Here is a 16,032-nt window from a genome sequence, read left to right as displayed (position 1 = left end):
ACTAACACAGATTTAGACAGATTTGTGAACAATGTTTGAGAGTAATGGATCTTTTGTGTATGTAGAAAATGTTTCAGATCTTTGAGTTTAGCTCATGCAAAATGGAAGCAAAACTGAAAGTGTTGCGTTTATATTTTTGTTCAGTTTTTAATGCAAGCACTTATTTTTATCTGTAGTATTTAGACTTCATGTGGCCATACACTTGGGGTGCCGTCACACGCTGCAGATTTTGTTGCAGAAATTTCTATGACTGAAAATCGGTTTCATTCATCCGAACGGGGCTTGCAGAAATCCATGTGCTTTCTACCTCATTCAAATGAATGAAAATAATTTTCAATACCTGACCTTTCTGAAACCAATTCCCAAGCATGCAAATGCACACTTAAAGGGTAATTAACCACCTCAGCCTCCCTAGCATAAACCCCCATAATGACCAGACCACTTTTTACAATTCTGCACTACACTACTTTCACGGTTTATTGCTCGGTCATACAACTTACCACCCAAATGAATTTTACCTCCTTTTCTTCTCACTAATAGAGCTTTCATTTGATAGTATTTCATTGCTGCTGACACTTTTTTACTTTTTTTTATATTAATCAAAATTTAAATTTTTCACTTTCTGTTGTAAAATTTTTCAAATAACTACATTTCTATATAAATTTTTCTCAAAATTTATTGTTCAACATGTCTTTGATAAAAAAAAAAATGCAATAAGTGTATATTTATTGGTTTGGGTAAAATTTATAGCGTTTACAAACTATGGTGCAAAAAAATTAATTTACGCACTTTGACTTTCTGAGCACCTGTCATGTTTCCTGAGGTTCTACAATGCCCAGACAGTAGAAACACCCCACAAATGACCCCATTTCAGAAAGTAGACACCCTAAGGTATTCGCTGATAGGCAAAGTGAGTTCATGGAAGTTTTTATTTTTTGTCACAAGTTATCGGAAAATTATTATTATTTTTTTTCTTACAAAGTCTCATATTCCACTCCTTTTTGTGACAAAAAATAAAATTTTACATGAACTCACCATACCCCTCACGGAATACCTTGGGGTGTCTTCTTTCTAAAATGGGGTCACATGTGGGGTATTTATACTGCCCTTGCATTTTAGCGGCCCTAAAGCGTGAGAAGTAGTTTGGAATCCAAATGCGTAAAAATGCCCTGTGAAATCCTAAAAGTACTCATTGGAATTTGGGCCCCTTTGCGCACCTAGGCTGCAAAAAAGTGTCACACATGTGGTATCGCCGTATTCAGAAGAAGTAGGGCAATGTGTTTTGGTGTGTATTTTTACATATACCCATGCTGGGTGAGATAAATATCTCTGTAAAAGACAACTTTTCCCTTTTTTTTTCTGGCACAAGTTAGCGGAAAATGTTTTTTTTTTTTTTTTTTTTTTTACAAAGTCTCATTTTCCACTAACTTGTGACAAAAAAATAAAAATTTACATGAACACGCCATGCCCCTCACGGAATACCTTGGGGTGTCTTCTTTCCAAAATGGGGTCACATGTGGGGTATTTATACTGCGCTGAGAAGAAGTCTGGAATCCAAATGTCTAAAAATGCCCTCCTAAAAGGTACTCATTGGAATTTGGGCCCCTTTGCGCACCTAGGCTGCAAAAAAGTGTCACACATGTGGTATCACCGTACTCAGAAGAAGTAGGGCAATGTGTTTTGGGGTGTATTTTTACATATACCCATACTGTGTTGTCAATTTACAAAGTTGTCAATTTACTGATATATATTTCTCTCACCCAGCATGGGTATATGTAAAAATACACCGCAAACCACATTGCCCTACTTCTCCCGAGTACGGCGATGCCACATATGTGACACTTTTTTGCAGCCAAGATGCTCAAAGGGGCCCAAATTCCAATGAGTACCTTTAGGATTTCACAGGGCATTTTTACGCATTTGGATTCCGTGAGGGGTATGGTGAGTTCATGTAAGATTTTATTTTTTGTCACAAGTTAGTGGAATATGAGACTTTGTAATAAAAAACAAAAAAACAAATAAAATATAAATTTCCGCTAACTTGTGCCAAAAAAAAAAAAAAGTCTTCTATGAACTCGCCATGCCCCTCAAAAGTGATCTTTATAGCTCCGCAGCGACTTTACAGTGTTTTTGCAGTGATCAGAAAAAAAAAATTCTGTCACTGCGGTGGGGCGGACTAAACGCAAGTGTGTGCACAAGATCAGGCCTGATTGGGCGAACACTGCGTTTTTTGTAGAGCCTATAGAACATGTCCTATTCTTGTCCGCAATTGCTGACAAGAAAAGGCATTTTCTATATAGTTCTGGCAATGTGCGGATCCGCAAAATGCGGAAAGCACATTGCCGGTGTCCATGTTTTGCGGATCCGTGGACCCGCAAAACACATACGGATGTTTGAATGGAGCCTTACAGGGGGGTGATCAATGACAGGGGGTGATCAGGGAGTGTATATGAGGTGATCAGGGGTTAATAAGGGGTTAATAAGTGACGGGGGGTGTAGTGTAGTGTGGTGATTGGTGCTACTTACAGAGCTGCCTGTGTCCTCTGGTGGTCGATCCAAGCAAAAGGGACCACCAGAGGACCAGGTAGCAGGTATATTAGACGCTGTTAACAAAACAGCGTCTAATATAACTTTTTGGGGTTAAAAAAATTTCATCTACAGCCTGCCAGCGAATGATCGCTGCTGGCAGGCTGTAGATCAACTTCTGCGCTTAGCGTTGCTGTGAATGCGTGCGCGTTCACGCGAAATCTCGCCTCTCGCAAGATGATGCGTCGATGCGTCAAAGAGGAATACCCGGCCACCCGCAGGACGCATCCCTGCATTAGGCGGTCGGGAGATGGTTAATTAGTTGTAAATCTGCTGAAGGGAAACATTGTGTTTGTTCTATTTTAAAAAATTTCTTACCATTTATTTTTGTTCTTACAAAGATTCTATATTGCAAGCACATTTTTTTTTTCTTACAGGATCACGGATATACCGGTCACAATTCAGATGTCCATTTCTGAAATTATTAGATTTATCCAGTCAATTTGCATGTATGAGGCATTCATGGAGAAAGATGCAAAAAAAGCAGAACAGTTTCTTATACAGACTGAAAAAAGGTACAGTATAAATACATGCTTAATGTTTGCTTACAAGTAGAGTTGAGCGAACACCTGGATGTTCGGGTTCGAGAAGTTCGGCCCAACTTCCCGGAAATGTTCGGGTTCGGGATCCGAACCCGACCCGAACTTCGTCCCGAACCCGGACCCCATTGAAGCCAATGGGGACCCGAACTTTTCGGCACTAAAAAGGCTGTAAAACAGCCCAGGAAAGGGCTAGAGGGCTGCAAAAGGCAGCAACATGTAGGTAAATCCCTGCAAACAAATGTGGATAGGGAAATGAATAAAAATAAAAATAAAATAAATAAAAATGAAGCAATATCAATTGGAGAGAGGTCCCATAGCAAAGAATCAGGCTTCATGTCACCCACCACTGTAACAGTCCATTTCTCAGATATTTAGGCCCAGGCACCCAGGCAGAGGAGAGAGGTCCCGTAACAGAGAATCTGGCTTCATGTCAGCAGAGAATCAGTCTTCATGTCATAGCAGAGAATCATGCTTCACGTCACCCAACACTGGAACAGTCCATTGTCAGATATTTAGGCCCAGGCACCCAGGCAGAGGAGAGAGGTCCCGTAACAGAGAATCTGGCTTCATGTCAGCAGAGAATCAGGCTTCACGTCACCCACCACTGTAACAGTCCATTGTCATAAATTTAGGCCCCTGCACCCAGGCAGAGGAGAGAGGTCCCGTAACAGAGAATCTGGCTTCATGTCAGCAGAGAATCAGTCTTCGTGTCATAGCAGAGAATCGGGCTTCACGTCACCCACCACTGTAACAGTTCATTGTCATAAATTTAGTAGTGTTGAGCACGAATATTCGAATATCGATTTTTTTTCGCGAATATCGGCACTTCGCTAATTTGCGAATATTTCGAATATAGTGCTATAAATTCGATATTTTGAATATTCTTTTTTTTTTTTTTTTTTTTTTATTGTTATATTTTTTTCTTTCCCACTTCCCTAAAGTTGTTCTTACCTGTCCTTTGGATTCCTGGCTGCTCCAGTCAGTGCCCGTTGCCGCTTCTGCCGACTTCCGTGCTCATGGAGCGTCCCCATCACCATGGGAACGTCTCCATATACTAGAATGTACTGTCGGTTTTGAGAATTACGTAGAAATCGCAATTCGATTATTTCCTGTTATAATAATCGAATTGCGATTTTAACTTAACACTGCTATATTCCATATTCGTTAATTCTAGCCTAATATGGAATATAGCAGTGCTAAGCCGAAATCGAAATTCGATTAATTCAAGTTATAATAATCGAATTGCGATTTCAACTTGGACCTGGTTTACTATGGTTGGCTTGGTAGAATTAGCGAATATGATGAATATATTCTTTATATTCCACAAGACGAAGATAACGAAGTATTCTCCATCTTCGTTTTAGCTCCCTATTCGTCAACTTCGCTAATTCTAGCAATCATATAGGAAAGTTTACTATAGAGACAGCAAAGTTTAATTCGCTATGCGATTATATTACAGCTTTTTTTTATAAATAGAATAATTATAATTATCAGGTATAATTATTCTATTTATTTTTAAAAAAAGCAAAGTAATATAATCGCATAGCGAATTAAACTTGGCTGTCTCTATAGTAAACTTTCCTGTATCATTGCTAGAATTAGCGAAGTTGATGAATAGGTAGCTAAAACGAAGATGCAGAATACTTCGTTTTCTTCTTCGTCCTACAGCAGCACAGAAGGGATATTTCCCGTCCCAGTCACTCTATCATAGGACCGCCCACCTAGAAAAAATCAAACAATCAAACAATTAACAATTAACACAATTGACAATACCCTAGGTACTCTATATAACACGCCAAGGCACTGCATCCATTGTGTTTTTTCTAGTCCTTACTCTGGCAGGTGATTCTCACCTTGCTGCCCACCTGGAAAGGACTTGAGCCTTGCGTTGTTCAGGCTCTGTCGGTCTGGCTAGTGGTTTCCTAGCCCAGACCTGCTATAGCATATTGTGGCTGTTGCCTACCAGTGCGTTTGCCTGGTAATACCTGTAGCAGGTCGCCGGTCTGTGTCCAGTGCGTTTGCCTGGCTGACCTGGTTCCCGGTGTACAGACGTTTGCAGCCGGGTAAGTATTAGGCTGTCTGCCGGCGATGCCTGGCTCTGGTCTGATGGTGTTACCCCGGGTAAGTTCAGAAAGGGTTAATTACCTTTCTCTAGGTCCTGTGACGTCATCACGTTGGGGGCGTGTTTTGGGTGGCAATTTCAAACTCTGGTTACTATTTAGAGACTCAGAAGCTATGTGCACATTCCTGCTGTGCGGGGCAGCCGAGTTCTGAGTCTCTGAAGGTATTACCAAAGGGTACTGCTGCCCTGTCTGTCTCCCTTATGCTCTATATTTGTACATCTAATAAATCTATTATTTTCTTAGATGTCGAGCCGGAAGAGCCATAAAAAGACAAAGCACCGTGTTTGTGCAGGTTGTAGATTGCCGCTTCCAGATGATTTACATGATGATATCTGTGATATCTGTGCAGAGAAGTTACGCACGCCTGATCCGCAGCCCGCAAGATCTAAGCTATGCATCACTTGTCTACAGCCTTTATCACCAGAAGCGACATCCAATATCTGTTTGGATTGTACCCCACAGGACCCGTTAGCAGAAGAAGCAAAAAAAAATTTTTACTGGTTCAGAGAAAATATGCTGAATTTGGCGTCTACTTTTGGCAGTAAAAAGGAAAGAAGCCATCATCATCATCATTCAGATGACATGTCTCAATCATCAGCTATTGTATCTCAATCTGACCTATCCTCGGATTCAGATTCAGGTAGTGAAGAATTTTTTCTATTGAAAAAGGATTCAGCAGAAAAACTCATCAGACGCGTAAAGCGTTGTCTGGAAACTAATGATGAAGAAGATTTAGTACAGGATAAGGGTAACCTGTATTACTTCTCTAAGAAGAAATCCAGAGTCCTCCCTGCTCATCCGGTTCTAAAGACCATCATGGAAAGGGAATGGAAAAGACCTGATAAACGCCTGGACTTAGGACCTCGCTTCAAGTCTCTATACAAGTTAGACCTGGCCGCATCAGAGGAATGGGAATTACCGTCAAAAGTTGATCCAGCCATTGCACGTCTGTCCAAAAGATCTTTTTTTCCATCAGACGATTCTTCTCTATTAAAGGATCCTATGGATCGGAAAGCTGACACTTTCCTAAAGAGATCTCATTGCAACCTGGCTTCTCTACAGAAGGCAGCTATGTCCTCAGTGCCTGTGGCAAGAGCGTTAAGAGTCTGGCTCAGCGAACTAACTAGAGACATCCAAGCGGGGGTACCAAGGCATGAACTGCTGGATCAAGTATCGACCCTTAAGACGGCTGCGGAATTCCTTTGTGATTTTCCGCTTGATGTCATAAAGATCTCAGCCAAGAACATGGCTTTAGCGAATTCCACAAGAAGATCGATTTGGTTAAAACCTTGGACGGGTGATGTTTCCTCTAAATCCAACATTTGCGCTCTCCCATTTGAACCGGGAAAGTTAATAGGATCCCAGTTGGATAAGATCCTGGAAGAAAATAAAAAAGAGAAGGCTTTAGCCTTTCCGCAAACTTTCAGGCCCAAATCTACCAGATTTCGTACGCAGAGAGGAAGATTTTCTTTTCAGGGTCGTAATAGACAGGAGCAAGGGAAGAAGTTTCGCCCCCGCTACCAGGACAAGGGAAAGAAGAAACCCTCTGAAGCCCCTGCCTCCAATTCAAAATTCTGACGTCAAGCCTGCCCTCAATGTAGGCACAAGGTTAAGAAGCTTTTATATGAAATGGGAGAGTGTCACTTCAGACAGCTGGGTTCGGAATATCATTAAGAACGGTTATTCACTCGAATTCGTTCATCTTCCAAGGGAAAGGTTCCTGTTAAACAACACGGAGGATCCAAGAATCATGCCCCTTCTTCGGGAGTTCCTACAGATGAATGTTCTGGAGAGAGTTCCAGAAGAGGAGGTGTATTCAGGGGTCTATTCAAGAGTGTTCCCTGTTCCAAAACCAGACGGCAGGTGGCGCCTCATCATAGATTTAAGGTTTCTAAACAACCATTTAAGGAAGATAAAATTCAAGATGGACAACATAAGATCTGTCCTGAGCATCCTGCAACCTGGGGAGGTGATGGCAGCTATAGATCTAAAAGATGCATACCTTCATATACCTATCCACAAAGAATCAAGGAGATTTCTCAGGGTGGCAGTCAAGACTCTAGGTCGGATTTGGCACTATCAGTTCAGGGCCCTTCCCTTCGGGCTATCTCCGGCACCTCGTATCTTTACGAAGGTGGTGGTCGTCCTTATTGCAGCTCTGAGGGTTTAAGGTCTAAGGATAGTGCCATATCTGGACGACTGGTTGCTTATTGCAGCTTCCGAGGAGGTTCTGAGATCGGATCTTCACACTGCTCTGAATCTACTTCAGCAAGTCGGGTTCATTGTCAACCAAAAGAAGTCGCAGCTGGTCCCCACTACGAGAATCCAGTTCCTGGGTCTTTTGTTAGACTCAGAAGTAATGAAGGTATTTCTTCCTCCTCTCAAAGTGGCTCAGATCATTCACAGAATTCAGTTATTGATCTCTACAACGAAGATATCCATCCGTTCGGCGATGAGTACCCTCAGGTTATTGACAGCTGCTATAGAGGCAGTGCCATGGGCGAAGGCTCATATGAGAGACCTGCAAAGAGAGATTCTTCACTGTTGGGACAAGAATCCCAAATCACTGACCACTATGATGAAGATATCATGTGCAACACGCAGAGGGCTGCTTTGGTGGACAAGAGAAGAAAATCTGGAAAAAGGAAAAGATTTCTGAGTCATTCAAAGAGTAGTGATAACCACAGATGCTTCCCGCAAAGGTTGGGGTGCGCACATGGGAGATCGGTGGATTCAAGGGGAATGGCCTTCAACCACAATGAGACGATCCTCAAACTTCAGGGAATTGAAAGCCATTCAACTAGCCCTGCAGCATTTCGAACCTCATCTCTACCACAGATCAGTTCTCCTGCAGACGGACAACGCAACGGCGGCATATTATGTAAACAAACAAGGGGGAACGCGTTGTCTCTCTCTACAGTCCATTTGCGACAAAATAATGTCTTGGGCAGAGCCAGTCCTACACAGCCTAGTGGCAGTTCACATCAAGGGCTCCAAGAATATCAGAGCAGATCGACTCAGTCGACAGAAGGTGTGCCCAGGAGAATGGGAATTGAACCCGAAATATTTCGCCCAGATAGTGGAGAAATGGGGTCGTCCAGAATGGGATCTGTTTACAACGAGGAAGAACAAGAAAGCCCTGAAGTTTTGTTCTCTCAGGAGAGCAGACAGACCCGACTGTCTGGATGCCTTCTCTCTGAATTGGAGCCACAAGTTTGTCTACCTGTTTCCTCCCATACCAATGTTACCTCAGATCATACCGAAACTCCTCTCAGAAGCACCGGAAGCTCCATATTGGCCCCGCAGAGCTTGGTTTTCTGCCGTATCTCAACTTTCGAAAAACGATCACTGGACTTTGCCTCTTTACCCGGATCTTCTTCTACAGGAAGACCTTTACCATCCTCAACTGAACAAGTTGCATTTAACCGTGTGGCACCTGAAAGGGAAAGATTAAAAGAGAAGGGCCTTTCAGATGGGGTCATTTCTACTTTACTGTCCTCCAGAAAGCAGTCTACTATTGCAGTTTACAACAGATTATGGAAAAAGTTTTCTTCCTGGTTGCAGGAAAAAGAGTTACTAGTCTCTACCAACTCCATTTTGCAATTCCTGCAAGAAGGGCACGAAAAAGGCCTAAAGCCTAATACATTAAGAGTCCACATGACAGCCATTAATGCTTGGACAGATGGACAATATGCAGGTGACGCTTTAATAGCTAGATATTTCAGAGCATTGAAGAAGTTGAGGCCTTCTGTGAGACCGCCTATGCCCATCTGGGAATTATCACTGGTTCTAAATAGACTTACAGGTCCTCCCTTTGAACCTATTGCCGAAGTGGATCTTAGCTGGTTATCCTACAAGATCCTTTTTCTCATTGCCATCACTTGCGCAAAGAGGCTAGGGGAATTGCAGGCTTTGTCCTCCAGAGAGCCATATTTGAAAATTTTGCCGAATGGTGTCAGACTAAGAACCATGCCTTCATTTAGACCAAAAGTTGCGTCTTCAACTAACATCAATAGAGAATCTGTTCTTCCAGTATTCTACCCTGACCCTAAGTCAGATGAGGAAAGAAGACTCCATACTCTGGACATTCGTAGAGCATTAATTTGCTATCTTGAAAGGCTGAGAGATTTCCGAAAGGAAGAAAATTTGTTCATTTTATTCTCTGGTCCGAGGAAGGGTATGAAAGCCTCAAAAGACACTCTGGGTCGTTGGATTAAAACAACCATCTCGGAGTCCTATATCTTAGATGGTAAAGAACCGCCTCGGCCGTTAAGGGCCCACTCCACGAGGGCAACCTCTACATCTTGGGCTGAAAGACAGCAAGTTGATCTCCTAGACATCTGCAATGCAGCTTCCTGGACTTCATCCTCTACGTTTGTTCATCACTACAGGCTCAGCAATGGACCCGAGAACTCAGCCTTCAGCACAGCAGTTTTGTCAGCAGTAAAACAAAGCTTTCCCCCCCTTTAATTTCTATGTTATATCCCTTCTGTGCTGCTGTAGGACGAAGAAGAAAGTTGGAATTTTACTTACGTAATTATACTTTCTTTGAGTCCGAAGGCAGCACACTAACCCTCCCAATAAATTTTACTTGCATGAGTTGGTCTACGTTATTACACAATGGATGCAGTGCCTTGGCGTGTTATATAGAGTACATAGGGTATTGTCAATTGTGTTAATTGTTAATTGTTTGATTGTTAGATTTTTTCTAGGTGGGCGGTCCTATGATAGAGTGACTGGGACGGGAAATATCCCTTCTGTGCTGCCTTCGGACTCGAAGAAAGTATAATTACGTAAGTAAAATTCCAACTATCTTCGTTTTGTGGAATATGACGAATACATTCGCCATATTCGTTTTGTGGAATATGACGAATACATTCGTCATATTCGCTAATTCTACCAAGCCAACCATAGTAAAAAAACAGGTCCAAGTTGAAAACGCAATGCGATTTATATAACTCGAAGTAATCGCATGGCGATTTCAACTTACCACTGCTCTATTCCATATTCTTTAATAATATGGAATATAGCAGTGCTAAGTTGAAATTGCAATTCGATTATTATAACAGGAAATAATCGAATTGCGATTTCAACTTAGCACTGCTATATTCCATATTAGGCTAGAATTAACGAATATGTAATATAGCATTACTAAGTTGAAATCGCCATGCGATTACCTCGAGTTATATTAATCGCATTACGATTTCAACTTGATGCTGCTGCTGGGTCTCTAATGGAATGGGTCTAGAATTAATGAACTTAACTGATATTGAATCTAGCAGTGCTAATTTTTAATCGCAATGTGATAATATTTGCTATTATTATTAACCACATTGTGAATCCAACTGTTATAAGGCACTATTCTGACATACGGTACTATATTTGTTTTATTAGTTAATTCTACCAATACCACCTATAGCAAAATCTCCAAAGCTGGAATTGCAATGCAATAAAAATTAGTTGCATTTCGAATTCAACACTATTGCTAAAATATTTGTATTGCTGGTATTGTTATAGTTAACAAGTGACCACTATATCTTATGGGTTAGATGTCCACCATCGGTATTACTGACGGTCACGGACATTAGGCGTGGGTGTATGCAGCCACACAAAGCAGGTGGCCACGGCGCCCGCATAAGGATTAATCCATGTTTAATTATTCTGCTGGATGAAGTATAGCTATGTCATTGGGTGTGAAGTGGTAAATGATTATGGCACAAATTAAAGTGGTTACATCACACTGCAATGTCTGTAACATGTATGTATGGATAGCAGACAAATATCTCTCATATGCACATCGCACCTCTATATACGTGCTACACACTGTATATCCCACGCTATAAAACCCACACCAACCTCCCCTCTCCCTTAAACCCTCCACCACCTTAAACCCCCCTCCATCACGTCCCCCCCCCCACCTCCTCACTCACACACAGTTTATAAGAAGTAATGATTGACTTTCAGTATTCGCTGGTTCATTTACCATAACCCAGGGTGCACCACGTAGAGGCGAACCAGCTGTACACCCCATACCGTCACCTCACTACACAGGTACACCTCTCCTTAGATGACCATTGGCCAATACCCCATTGCTCATACCCTACACACAATGTAATGTTATAACGGTAACCTAAAATCACATTTTTTCCATTTATAGCCATAATTTTTTTAAAATTTTGATGACATGATCACATTAAGTACAAATACTTGTATTTTTATAGTTTTGGATTACATGTATGCATGTTGTACAAGGTCTATGATTGGACCTGGTCCCGTCACGCGTTCTGCTAAGAGCGCCACAGTCTGCAGTATTCGGTTTGAATTGTGGCACACACATGACCACCGGCACAAGAAAATAGTCATAGTGAATAAGTGGTGCAACCATAAGCGGCGCCATGTCTATTACCCTGTTTCCATGTAACGGCGGCTGCTGTATGTAATGATAATGAATTATTACATTGGCCCAGACTAAATTGTCCGTACTGTAACCCCATTGGTTACAATAAAAAAAAAACACAACAAATTCTATAGAACAATAAAGTTTTATAAAACAATCTTTAAATAAAGAAAGGTATTAGGAACATAAATAACCAAATCCCCAAAAAACAAATGAAAAAAAAAATTAAGGTAATTTTTTTATTTCTTTTAACTGTTCGAACAGTCCATCCATGGCCTTTTGGTTGGCCTCCTCCGCTAGGGTCAGCTCATGGGAGAATTGGAGCTTCTGCTCCCTCATCCTTCTCAACTGCTGCGCCCTCAACTTTTTCATTGTTTCACACTGCTCCCGCTGCACTCTTTTCATTTCTCTCATTAACTTGTTTATCGCTGTAAAAGTAAAGGAAATATAAATTTTAAATGTACTTTAAAAGACAATCAGTGTTTGGTGTATAAAGCAGATAAAGTCCTGTCTGACCCAGGAAGAAGTACATCAGCGACTTAAAAAGATTAAAATAGACAAATCGCCAGGACCGGATGGCATACACCCCCATATCCTAAGGGAATTAAGTAATGTCATAGCCAGACCCTTATTTCTGATATTTGCAGATTCAATACTGACAGGGAATGTCCCACAGGATTGGCGCATAGCAAACGTGGTGCCAATATTCAACAAGGGTCTAAAAACAGAGCCTGGAAACTATAGGCCGGTAAGTTTAACATCTGTTGTGGGTAAACAGTTTGAAGGTTTTCTGAGAGATGCTATCTTAGAGCATCTTAACGGAAATAAGCAAATAACGCCATATCAGCATGGCTTCGTGAGGGATCGGTCGTGTCAAACTAATTTAACCAGTTTCTATGAGGAGGTAAGTTCTAGACTTGACAGCGGCGAATCAATGGATGTCCTATATCTGGACTTCTCCAAAGCATTTGACACTGTACCACATAAAAGGTTAGTATATAAAATGAGAATGCTCGGACTGGGAGAAAATGTCTGTATGTGGGTAAGTAACTGGCTCAATGATAGAAAACAGAGGCTGGTTATTAACGGTACACACTCAGATTGGGTCACTGTCACTAGTGGAGTACCTCAGGGGTCAGTATTGGGCCCTATTCTCTTCAATTTATTTATTAATGATCTTGTAGAAGGCTTGCACAGTAAAGTATCAATTTTCACAGATGACACTAAACTGTGTAAAGTAATTAACACTGATGAGGACAGTATACTGCTACAGAGGGATCTGGATAGATTGGGGGCTTGGGCAGATAAGTGGCAGTTGAGGTTTAACACTGAGAAATGTAAAGTTATGCACATGGGAAGGAATAATGCAAGTCACCCGTACATACTAAATAATAAAACACTTGGTAACACTGACATGGAAAAGGATCTAGGAATTTAAATAAACATCAAACTAAGCTGTAAAAACCAGTGTCAGGCAGCTGATGCCAAGGCCAATAAGATAATGGTTTGCATCAAAAGGGGCATAGATGCCCGTGATGAGAACATAGTCCTACCACTTTACAAATCGCTAGTCAGACCACACATGGAGTACTGTGTACAGTTCTGGGCTCCTGTAAACAAGGCAGACATAGCAGAGCTGGAGAAGGTCCAGAGGAGGGCATCTAAAGTAATAACTGGAATGGGGCAACTACAGTACCCTGAAAGATTATCAAAATTAGGTTTATTCACTTAAGAAAAAAGACGACTGAGGGGAGATCAAATTAATATGTATAAATATATCAGGGGACAGTACAGAGATCTCTCCCATCATCTATTTATCCCCAGGACTGTGACTGTGATGAGGGGACATCCTCTGCGTCTGGAGGAAAGAAGGTTTGTACACAAACATAGATGATTCTTTATGGTAAGAGCAGTGAGACTATGGAACTCTCTGCCTGAGGAGGTGGTGATGGGGAGTACAATAAAGGAATTCAAGAGGGGCCTGGATGTATTTCTGGAGCGTAATAATATTACAGGCTATAGCTACTAGAGGGGGGTCGTTGATCCAGGGAGTTATTCTGATTGCCTGATTGGAGTTGGGAAATAATTTTTTATTCCCCTAAAGTGTTGAAAATTGGCTTCTACCTCACAGTGTTTTTTTTTTCCTTCCTCTGGATCAACTTGCAGGATAACAGGCCGAACTGGATGGACAAATGTCTTTTTCGGCCTTTTATACTATGTTAATCCATTATATATTGGTTTAGTTAGGATTAATAATAGTTCTTTAGACTTTAGGGTTATGGACTTAGTAGTTAAGTTAATGCTTTTTATGTAGATTAATTACTTTATAGTGTTCATGTTTTATACTACTGTTGTGTGTTGTACGTTCTTTGTTGCCTGTTTTATGCTTTTTACACAATTTTTTAGATAAATATTAATATGGTTTTGCGCACTTTAATTTTTTAGTCTAAGAAAATTTTTATATTTTTGATGCTCGTTACATCCAATATTAAACAGTATGCCTCGTTTAGATACTTTACGGAAATCAGTACACCAGTAACATCAGCTAGCTGTAACAAAAAAAATTACGAGTATTTAATTAGGGTCCGTGTTTTTGGACTGAGTGCCCAGACAGATATAGTGGCACAGGTCACTCCCGCACTCCATCAAGCCTTTTTAATAAAGTTTGGATTAAAAATGCTGTTCTTTTCAAGTGTGGACAGGAGATGTGAAAACTGAACCTGCAGAGAAATGATTATGGTCTCTGACAGACCCTAAAGACTGGTGATATACTAATATTTTTGTTACACTTCTTGGAGTGAACTCAAAGTGTGGGACTTTAGGTTATGCAATATCTGAAGTCTGAATAACAATTAGAGGTTGAACTTGAACTTGTGTATAATTGTTTTCTTGAATCAAATCTGCCTGTGGTGAAGACTAAACTGACACCTGTATGTGTGTGGGGACATTTTTTAAATTAAAACATCAACAGAATATATTTACCCTCCTGGCGGGGGGTGGTCACCAACTCGTCTTCTTCCTCCTCCTCATCCTCCTGTACATTATCAGCCTCCGGTGGGCTATAGGCCTGATGCCCTGATGGTCCTGGCTGCTCCTCTTTCTGCTCATCCTCCTCATCCTCCTCAATCTCCTCTTCCACCACCTTTTTCTTATTGGAGCGCTTAGGGCGCACTTTTGGAAGAGTAGCCCCTGTAATGAACAAATGTTACAAAAATTCCAAGATAAACAAGCAAAGCAAAAAAAAAAAAAAGCTAACGGTACACAAATTACTCTATGGTGGTATCTGGATGGGATAATGATTACCCCTATGTTTGATCTCACATGATTTGGTGTTCGATGAAACTATGAATGAAGTCTTTCAGATGGTTTACAGTTGAGTACGTTAATAGCTCGGATGAGGTACCGGGGGGTATTGGTTCGGAAGTGACTGTTGCAGGGTTATTGAAATGAGGTGGACCAAGTCAACTGTTTTGACATTGGATAAGGGTTTACATCATATATCTGTATCTCGCTGTGAGTGTATGTATATATTGTAAAGGGATAATCAGCTACCTGTCCCAACATTTACTAAATCCGTGCTGGAGAACTTTTAGGCAGAAGAGAAACCCAACTAAATTATGTATTGCAAATTTCAAACGTTCCCATTGTATCTGAATACCAGTATAGTCTGTCTTCCACACAATTATCATTTTGCTGTAACAGCCTGCCTACATTCAATATGCTGACTGTGCTGTTAATAGTGTGCCTGCGAAGCTGTATGCTAGGAAATGTCTAAAGCCGATTAGTGCGCCTTAGACCTTTTCAAGGGTATGCGGCCCACAGAGGGGGCTCTGAGTGCCGCCTCTAGCACCCGTCCCATCGGTTCGACACCACTGAATCAGTTGTAAAGGGATATAAATACTTATTTGCATAACTGAACACATAAATAACAATAGGTGGGTGATAGAAAATTAATGTAAGCATCGTACATGGACAGTTCTTGTCTCTGACCTCTTTGATGAGGTCCATCCGATGCCTTTTTAGGTCGGACCATTTTTTTAGATAAGCATCTTTGGAATGCCTCTTTCTATTTTTGTTCCATAATGCCTGGCCAATTCTCCTCAGAATTGCCTGTTTTTATCCCCGACAATTTCGTTCATCATACCCCTTTTCCAACATATTCTGCAATATAACAATTGAAGGATGTAATCCCAAAGTTGTAAAATACAATTATTAGTAATTATAGTCATCTCAACCATAAAAAAATATAATTTAATATGAAAATGGTAAACGAGTACATATTTATATAGTTCCCTATGGAACTATATGAAAGTAAAGTAATAATAAAAACATTTTTATTCAAAGCAAATATAAGAATTAAACTCCACAGTGGATGCCACTTTAA

The 16,032-nt window shown here is 40.9% G+C and overlaps 1 protein-coding gene across 1 annotated transcript in view; it reads left to right on the top strand.

Moving 5' to 3' along the window:
• Window positions 1–2,969: 2,969 nt before the first annotated feature.
• The window catches only part of LOC122945304 (putative methyltransferase DDB_G0268948), a 245,840-nt gene continuing 232,777 nt past the window's right edge, over window positions 2,970–16,032 (top strand). The window contains exon 1 of the mRNA XM_044304345.1: window positions 2,970–3,101. The gene's annotated coding sequence lies outside the window, so the exon portion shown is untranslated. The remainder of the gene's footprint in view (window positions 3,102–16,032) is intronic.

This window comes from Bufo gargarizans, chromosome 8 (genome assembly GCF_014858855.1).
Source record: "Bufo gargarizans isolate SCDJY-AF-19 chromosome 8, ASM1485885v1, whole genome shotgun sequence".
In the NCBI taxonomy this organism is placed as follows: domain Eukaryota; kingdom Metazoa; phylum Chordata; class Amphibia; order Anura; family Bufonidae; genus Bufo; species Bufo gargarizans.
This window is presented reverse-complemented; position numbering and strand designations above follow the sequence as displayed.